The sequence below is a fragment of the Castor canadensis genome, chromosome 1 (assembly GCF_047511655.1).
Source record: "Castor canadensis chromosome 1, mCasCan1.hap1v2, whole genome shotgun sequence".
In the NCBI taxonomy this organism is placed as follows: Eukaryota; Metazoa; Chordata; class Mammalia; order Rodentia; family Castoridae; genus Castor; species Castor canadensis.
In genome coordinates this window covers 1295757-1305052 of record NC_133386.1, presented here as the reverse complement: position 1 = coordinate 1305052, position 9296 = coordinate 1295757, and positions in this window count along the sequence as shown.

Sequence of the window (9296 nt, the reverse complement as noted above, 5' to 3'; positions counted from 1 at the left end):
CCGTAAGGCAGATCTTTGTCTCCTTTTTTTCTTTTCTTCCTCTTGTTTGGATGTGTGCTGCAAGGAGAGGGAGCGGGGCAGGGTTAAACACTTAGCAGTCACAGTTCTCCTCCCACACTGCAAGCCGCCTCGGAAACCGAGTCCACCTCGGTTCTGTGCCAGCGAAGAACACGGGTCCATGGCCGCCCTGGGCTGACGGCGCTGGCATTTACGGATCTGTGCGACTCTAGATGCATGGCAACTCGTTCTGTCTTTGGAGTGGCCCATGGAGCACTCTGTCAGTCGATCATGTGCTGAATGACTTTTATCTTGGGCCGGTGAAGAACAGTTTAATCAATGCAAAATGTGTTTCCGAAGGGAACACCTGCAAATCGTAAACAACAGATTGCAAAGCGATGCAGCATGGGGTGGGTTTTACTTAGGTGACCAGAGCGGCATCCACGTCACAGATGTGCACACGCAGGCAGGAGTCCTGTGTACCCAAACTCTTGTGTATACGGGCAGCATTTCAAACGTTCATTGCTGTCACTCGATACTTCAGAACTTGGGGTATTTCCTGTGCAGTCTGTCCGGATAACACAGTCCCCCCACCCCCACCCGCTGTGTCCAAAGACGTGATGGACCACATGCTCCAGTTTCTCTCCATCCACGGGGTCCAGCCGTGGTGAGAACGGGCATGTCGGTGGCCCAGGTTTAAACGACACAGGGAGAAGCTTGGTACACTTCAACAACAGCTCTGCTTGTCGCGGAGTTCAGGGGCTGCTGTCCCTGTGGAGACTGGGGCTGTGTCCCAAGTTCTTAATCCTCTGCGTATTGAATTAAAAAAAATGTAAAAAGGATCCCAGCTTCACTGCTCCCCACAATACACAGGTGCACGGGTTGCCCTGGGACCCACAGCAGTGCAGTGACACTTGTCCAGGGTGGAATTGCTCCACGGGACACCCAGATGAGGTCGCAGCAGAGCACAGGATCCAAACCTCTGCACGTCATCTCTCTTTCCAGGTGAACGAGGCTGACAAGCTTAGCCATCCAGGAGAAGCTGCCCAGTGGGCATGACAGGCAAGCTGGTCCCCTCAAGTCACAGGTGCCATTGGGCACCTAAGCCACTTGTGTTGGTGAGGCTTATTAATTCCTGAAAATAGTATTTTAGAAATCTTTTATGCTTTGAAAGTTAGTAAGTGTAAATATACACGACGAGAAGTTACAAAATAAACAATTTTACTAGTCAGTGAAGCATTTTGTTTACGGAAAGATAATGCTAGCTTTTGACTTCTCATAGTCACATCGCATCCAATAATGTAAATCAGCTATAGCTATTGTAGGGAAACTTAGTCCAAGATCAATAACAGCTGTTCAACATTAACCGGATGGATTAAGAGAAGAAACCAAAGTTTCAGGCAAATGAGCTTGCTGTTCAGAAACTTACAACTTTCAGATTTGAAGGAAAATAAGTATTGTTTGTTTGTCAAATTATGAAGACATGAACAGTAAGTTTCATGTTCCAAAATAAAATTAAATACATTTTGATTTGGTAGTTTAGACACCAGTCAATTAACTGAGCATAGACAATCTAAGAAAATATGCTAGTAGTAAAAATAAAGAAAAGGGCTGACCTGATGGTGCACACCTGTAATCCCAGCTACTCTGGAGGCTGAGGCAGGAGAATCACAAGTCTGGGCTACATAGCAAGCCCATACCTCATAATACAGATGAAAATTAAAATTAAAAAAGAGAAAAAGTTTGTATAACATGTTGATAACTAGTCAGAAGGATATACTAGGATACAGCCAGAATGTATTAGGATCCCCACTTGAAATCAGGATGGTGAGTGACCGGCACTTCCTTAAACAAGTCCCTTAGCCCTGTTGAAGAAATGAAGGGTTTCCCAGTCCTTTGGTGACTAACCGGCCTCTCGAGACCAGTGTCTGCATGTCGTCCTGCAACTGCCATTCCTGCCTTCCACGCCCATCCAAGTCTGCCGTGCTGTTCCTTGTAGGCAAACACCTTCATGGCCACCCTGTGTCCACAGAGTGAAAACTGTATCCACAAACGCCCCCCCTGGGGACGTTTCTGTCTTCCTTCTGAATGCATGGATAATACTCACCAGGAGGAAAAAACTCACCAGGAGGAAAAAACTCACCAAGCCAAGACACAAGGCTGACATTTTCCCTCGAGGCACAAGGGCACTGAAGTAAAAATGAAAACCGGGATCCTGTTCAGACCCAAGTGTACTCTGAGACCCACCTTCCCAGCCCAGCTTGTTGAGGGCGAGATGACATCTGAACATGCTGTGTGTCTTGGGGTGGTGACATCTCCTTCCACCTCCAGCTCAGTTCCACCTCGGCCTCTCTGTGGTCCCTACTGGGCCGCGCTGCTCCTGGGTCTGGGCGCCCTCCCTCAGGGCGTCCACGGACTGGAAGGGCCTGGGAGCTGTCTTGAGCCTGGACTTGCCCAGTTTTAAGGCTGACCCACATCTCTCGAAACGTTTGTGGAGACGACCTGTGTCCTCTGTTGGTGACGGACTGAGGCTGGACAAGCTTCAGCTGTTACTTCTAACTTCAATAATGGCTGAGGTAAAAACTTGGAAAAGGCACGGGTCCTGTCTAGGGGATTGTCCTCTGAGGGAGGCAAGTCCACACAGGCACTTAGACGTGGTGCAAACAGTACTTGGGGGACAGGGAGGAGGGAAGTGATGGTGGGGACGTCTGGGACACAGGCCTGGAATGAGGGCTGACCCCCGAGAGTTGCTGGTTTCTCTCTGAGCCCAGCTGGGGACAGGACAGTCTAGATCCCTGCTCAGGGATTGTACGTGCCCGGGCTCCACCTTGGTCAAAGGGTCATTGAGGCAGTCCTTGTCATGGGCAGGTGCATTCCTGTAAGACCAGCAGGTCCATTGGGTTGAGGTGGGTGTGTTTCACCGAGATTCTTCTTAAATATTTGGCCATACTTGACTTAGACTGATTTGCAGAAAGACAGGACCTAGGGATTCGTGCCTCCTTCTGGTTGCTTATGCATTCAGTATGAAGGCAAAGAGTTACAACATCTGTAAGTATATTTAACCAACACTATTGACGCCAGCCATCAATACTTACCCCTTCATTAGTTTTTAAGTGTGCTACAAATCTGCTTTATAATCCCGCAAGGGCACAGAAACCTCGGGAAATGAAGAGTAAGAAAAAGAAAAAGGCACAGCTGAGAAGGCTCGAGGTGTGCAAGCTGCAGACCAGGTGAGCTGTGAGTTAGTGTGTGCACCCCAACACTCATTCTTCTGAGGCAAAAACTGAGATGAGGGAATTCCCTTTATTGTAAATAAATGACAAACATAACTGTTGCTCACTGTCCAGGTCTTACCCAGGTGAGCCAGTCACCTGTCTTGGGGTGGGGCAGGGGACATGGCTGTGCCCAAACTTGGAGCACATGGGCTCCTTTTTGTGACATCTAACCATCTCTCTGGAGAAACTCCAAGCGTGTGGTGATTTTAGATACTGGACACGAATATATCCAGTCGTGGCCTCACAGCCTCAGTCACAACCAAGACCACCTCCTCGATGCCTGGCATGAGCAGGCAGTTGAGGCCTCACCTGCTGTGCTCTGGGACAGGAGGAAGTAGAGGGGGCGGGGATCAGTCCTAGGGGGCTGGGTCCATGGGGAACCCACCCAACATAGGGGATCGGAGGTCCTTTCTACCTCAGGACTGAGAAAACTGGTCACCTTGTCTGGGGGCTGCAGAGAGGTGACAGAGAGAAAGCAGAGAGACCGAAGGCTGCAGGGTGGCTCAACTCTACAGGCTGGGATGCTGAGTCTGCAGCATGCAGCAGGGTGGAAGCCCAGACCCAGAATCAAGGCTGGTGGCCAAGGGGCTGGGAGGACGGCAGCTGGGCATGCAGAGAAGAGGAGTGGCACTGAGGACTGGGCCGCTTTGGCAGAACCCAGGGCCAGGGTGACAGTCACTCAGTGACCCACACACATCAAGGAAGGTGCTGTATCTGTGTTTAGAGACTCAGAGAGACAGCAGGATCCATCTCATCGCTCTTACACAGCACATGGAATTGCCTGTTTTGGGGAAAAACAGGTCTGTTTCGTGATCTCTGTGCACCCTCAGAGTTTCTGTTCAGTGATGTGGCATTGTGCCTGAGGGCCTCCATTCTGGCCTGGACAGCCTGCCTGACGAGGCTCAGAAAGAAGACAGTGTGTGTGTGCGCGTGTGTGGAGGGAGGCAGAGCACACGTGAATGTGTGTACACCTGTGTGCACGTGTTGTGCGTGCACCCCGTGCCACGTGCAGGGTGTAACAGAGAAACTGAATCATCAGAGGCAAATGTGGCAAAATCTAACAACCAGGGCGGGCATAGGGGAGTTCTGTGCGCTGTTCTTTCAATTTTTCTATAAATTAGAGATTATTACAAAAAGAGTGAAAATGGAATTGATGTGAACATAAGATTAACATGAAAAGGAAAGAAACAAAATTTGCCACAAAGGCAGCCTCAACAAGTTCTACCGCAGACCTGTCACACGCTCCTCGTGTGTTGGCCACAGTAAAATTACGATGCGAATTAATATCACGTAACAACGTCAAGTATTTAGAAACTAAAAACACCCCACGTTCCCAAATTAACCATCAGTTAAAGAAGAAGTTACAAAGTGAATTACAGAATGTTTATAGCTGAGTGAAAATGGGAACCGTAGCCATGGAGACTTAGGGAACGCAAAAGGAGGTGTGTGTCCTGTGGGGCAGGTGCACTGGGGACCGGAGATGGGAGATAGAGGAGCACGAGGGTCATGCCCACCTCAGTGCTGGAAACAGGTCCTCCACAAGCTCCTGGGAGCAGCAGGACCCAGGACCCCCAGGGCTGAGGGACTGCAGCCCCTTCTCTGCTGGGATGGGATTTGCTCCCCTTCCCCAGGCCCGTAACTCTCAAAACCTCTCCCCGTTTCCGCTCCGGCTGGATAGCTCTGTTCTCTCCACACCTAGCTGGTTTCTCTTATCGGAAGGTTTTGGTCACAATTGCTTCTAGGAAGCTCGGGTGGCATTTCTCAGCTGCAGTCCTGCTGTACACACTGTCTTCACCAACTTCACTTTAAACTCCATCGTGCTTCTTCCCACATCCTGTTCTATCTTTCCAATTTTCTAACTTACCATCTGCGCCCTGGTACATTGGAAGTGCTTTGTAAGCTGTGAGTCAGTGTTCCTGAGAAAACTGCCGTTGTCCCACAAAGAAAGAATGTATCTTTGACAGAAAGAAAAAGGAACCCCATAAATATTTATTAAACCTGAATTAGCTACTCTAATTTATCAGGAAAGGATGAAAAGGGCCCGTCAGATTATTTTTCATTCTTCAGTTATCAGCACTTTTGATCATGGCCTCTGAGAATCTTCATTTAACTTCTGAGTGCGTGCACAGAAAATCGTGGCAATGTAGCGTGCGTGTCTCTGCTCCATTCTCCTGACTCATTTCGGCCTGAGGTGAGTGCCCAGAACCACGAACAAGTTAAGCACACTCTGAACCTGGCTTTATTTGTAGGGCCTAAATGGGATTGAGTAAATGTTGTAACTATTTCCCCCAAATGTCTTCATGATGTTTCAAATATTTTGAATTTAGTAAGCCCTTGAACACATTTAGTTAGGCAGTATCTCTCTGCTCCTTAATCTTTAAATTCAAGTGGGTTTTGAAGGAAATTACGATTCATATGTTTCCAATTGCTTTATTCTTACTGAAACTTATCTGAACGTCACTTTGTAATAGTTATCTTATGTCCAAAGGTTTTGAACTTTTAACTGTTTTCTCAGAGTCAGGACCCCATGTTTGGAAAATGTTTGCTCCACACTCTGTACATATTTCAAGTCTGAACTCACCAGGTCCGTGATGACTTTCACACATGCACAAGCACCATTCCTACAAATGACTTAGAGTTCAGGCATGAGTTCCCGCTTTCCCCATTGTGGTGGGTAAGGGAGAGTCCCGGCTTTGTTTTAGGACTTTGCAATAAAGCGTGGGTGAGAAGACAATGAAGGCGCACTCTGGCACCCGTAGGGGCACCCGGGGTCTACCAGGGCGATGGTGTGGCCTGGGGTGTGCGGACTCCAGACTGCTTCAGCACTGCCTCCGTGTGGGGTGCAGCCCTTCTGTTATCCTTCACCTTAGTAAACAGAGGCGGTGTGTCTGGACGTGGGAGTTCGGGCAAAAAATCTTCCTTCCCCTCTGCAGAGATGCGCATCACTGTTTCCTCCCCACGTGTGGGAAAGAGAAACCAGTGCTCAGGAGCGGCAGTGCTGCAGCCTTGCTCCTCCACTGCCCTGCACCTGGACGTCCCTGGGTTTAGGAACAGAAAACCAAAGTAGCAGACATCCTGCATGGGCGCCAGCGTGGGAAGATGTGCATACTGTTCTGTTTGTGTCTTCTGAACAAATGATTCCGTTCCAACTGAAGAATGGTGACTTTGTTCCTGTTCTCCAGGGATCCTGCTGACTGTGTCCTTCTTCCCTGGAACCTGTATGGCAAACCACAGGTACATTTAGGTGATAAGTGAACAGCCAGGGAGTCCCAGAGGTAGCTGCAAGCCCAGCACCAGGCTGCTGTGTCCAGGTGAAGCCAGACAATGACAGGCAGTGGATTTCAAGAAAGAAGAGTCTGGGTTGGGGTCCTAAAGGCCCCAGTTACTAAATGTTGACTTGGACAAATAACCCAAACCTTACAGCCCTGAGTCTCCTCCTTTGAGACCTGCCAATGGGGAGTCAAGCCTAGCCTGCTTCAGGACCGAAACTACACGAGCCTGTGAAGAAGAAGGAGGACACCTGGTGCTGTGCAAACACAGAGTTTGGTGCGTATTCGCCCTGTGCTCACAGAGCACGGCCATCACACCATCACACCCCAGCCCACCCAGGACACACTCCCTTCAGACCAGAAACAGACGGCTCACCGCTGGAAGCCGTCCTTTGTGGGTCCCAAAGGTGTCCTCCATCATGGGCCCTCAGGGCTGGATCAGAGCTGGTAGGGCAAAGCCCCTGGTTGGACCACACACTCTTCTGCTTTTGCGTTTCAAAATAAACGCAAATAATAAGCATTGTTTTATTGACTGGCTCAAGGACAGTGACACAGGAAAGCCAGCAGTGGGAGGTGTCTGGCAACTGCTGCTTACTGACTGCCCACAGTCAGAGAGCCAAAGGGCTCAGTTGGACTCCAGAAGCCATGGGGACTGCCGGCCGAGGACACGGACCCCTGTTGGCCATACCCTCCCCAGGACCTCCCACTACCGAGCACCGTAGGGCAACGGCCTCTTGCCTTTCAGCAGTCCCTGGAGGACACTGCCCAGCGTGGCCAGGTGGTCCTCCATCAGCAGAGCCTGGGGAAGACATCGCACAGAAGATCAGTAAACACAGGGCTGAGGGCTGAGGCCCAAGGGCAGGGCCCAAGTGCTGTGCTGAGACCACTTGGGACAGAGATGGCACATCATCCAAGTCAGCCAGAAGTGTCACGGAAGTAACTGTGGCATTGATACTGGGCCTTGCAGATACAGCGCCACTTCCAAGTAGCTTCTTGTTGCAGTGGGAGAGGCCAAGGAGAGGGTTCCCGGAACAGTGAGAGCACTTTGGCTTCATGAAAGAAGATACTTTGTTGCTAGTTGGACAGAGTGGCTGGCATATATAAAGCACTTACTACTGTTTATTTTAACCCCCTCAAGGCTCCACCCCAGCCATAAATTTTGGGTGGCTATTGGGGTGTGCCATTGCAGGGCCCAGTGTCCTCACCCCAGAATGCAATGCTCCATTTGCCTGTACACTCTTGCTATGTCTGGAGCCCTGGAGTTCCATGGTCCTGTCACCAGGGTTGGGGGGGGTTGGTGACTGCATCGGGGAGGAGCCCAGAGCGCAATCCAGAAGTTATGCTGTGTTCCTGCAACCCCGGCTCTCCGTGTCCTCATGGGCTCACACACACTCTGTCCAATGTCTGATGCACTTAGAAATGACTGTGATGGTTAATTTTGTGTCCATGTGGCTGGAACATGGGACCCAAGGTTGGTCAGACACCAATGTTTATGTGACCGTGAAGGCATTTTGCAGACAAAACGAGCATTTCAATGAATAGATTCTGAGTAAAGCAGATGCCCCGCTGTAGTTGGCCAGGCCTCATCCAAGCAGGTGACAGGCTTGGAAAAAAAAGACTGAGGTCCCAAGAAGAAGGACTTCTGCCTCCAGACAGCTGCACACTCGAGTTACAGCATTGGTGCTTCCGTGGGCTGCAGCCGCCCTGTGGAGCTCAGAGTGCCAGCCTAGCAGATGCGCCGGCCTTCCTTGAACTCTCTCCATTTCCCTCTACCTCTCTCTATGCGTGTGTGCGTGTGTGCTTGTGTGTAGAATACATGTGCATGTGTGTATATGTGTGTGCATAGTATATTTTATGTATGCACATGTGCACACATTACATATATACCCGAATGTATATGCACATACTGTATATATACATGTGCACATGTGTGCAATATATATGCATGTGTGTACATGTGCACATATAATGTATATGCCTGCGTGTCTACAAGCATGTACATACACTTGTGTGTTTATGTTTTATACATATCAACGTGCATGCATGTATGTATACATATATGTATATGTGCATGTGTGGTGCACACATATGGGTAGTCTCTCCTTATCTGATTCTTGCTTTTTGATGTTGTAGTTACCTGGGCTCAATTGTAGCCAAAATATCAAATAAAAGCTTTCAGAAATAAATAATTCATGTTGTATGCCATTCTGAGCAGCAACAAGGAAGTCTTGTGCCTCCCCCTGTCATTCCAAGGTCACAGATCAGCCTTCTGTTCAGGGTGTCTGCACCATGTTCCCTACCCTCCCATTAGTCATTGGCCGCCAGCTGGGTCATCAGGTCCCATCTGGGTACCACAGTGCCTGTGTCCAGAGACCCTGACGTACGCCCTAACCCTGCCTGATAAAGCCTGTGTCACTCACCTTGCTTGGTCTCATCACCTAGGTAGGTGTTTTCTCATCTCATCTCTACAAGAGGGGAGGCCCAGCATGATAAGATATTGAGAGAGAGAGAGTCCTTCATGTGACTTTTATTACAGTATAGTGCTACGATTGCTGTATTTAACATCAGTCATTGTTAACCTCTTCCCATGTCTAGTTTATAAGTTAAACCTTCTCAGAGGCATGTGCATGTAGGAAAACCTGCAGTGTAATTGGACCGCATCCTCTGAGGTTTGGGGTACCCATGAGGTTCTGGATGCACCCTGGGGATCACAGAGGGTGGCTGTGTAGTGGGAGGCATGTGGCAGTTCCCTGCA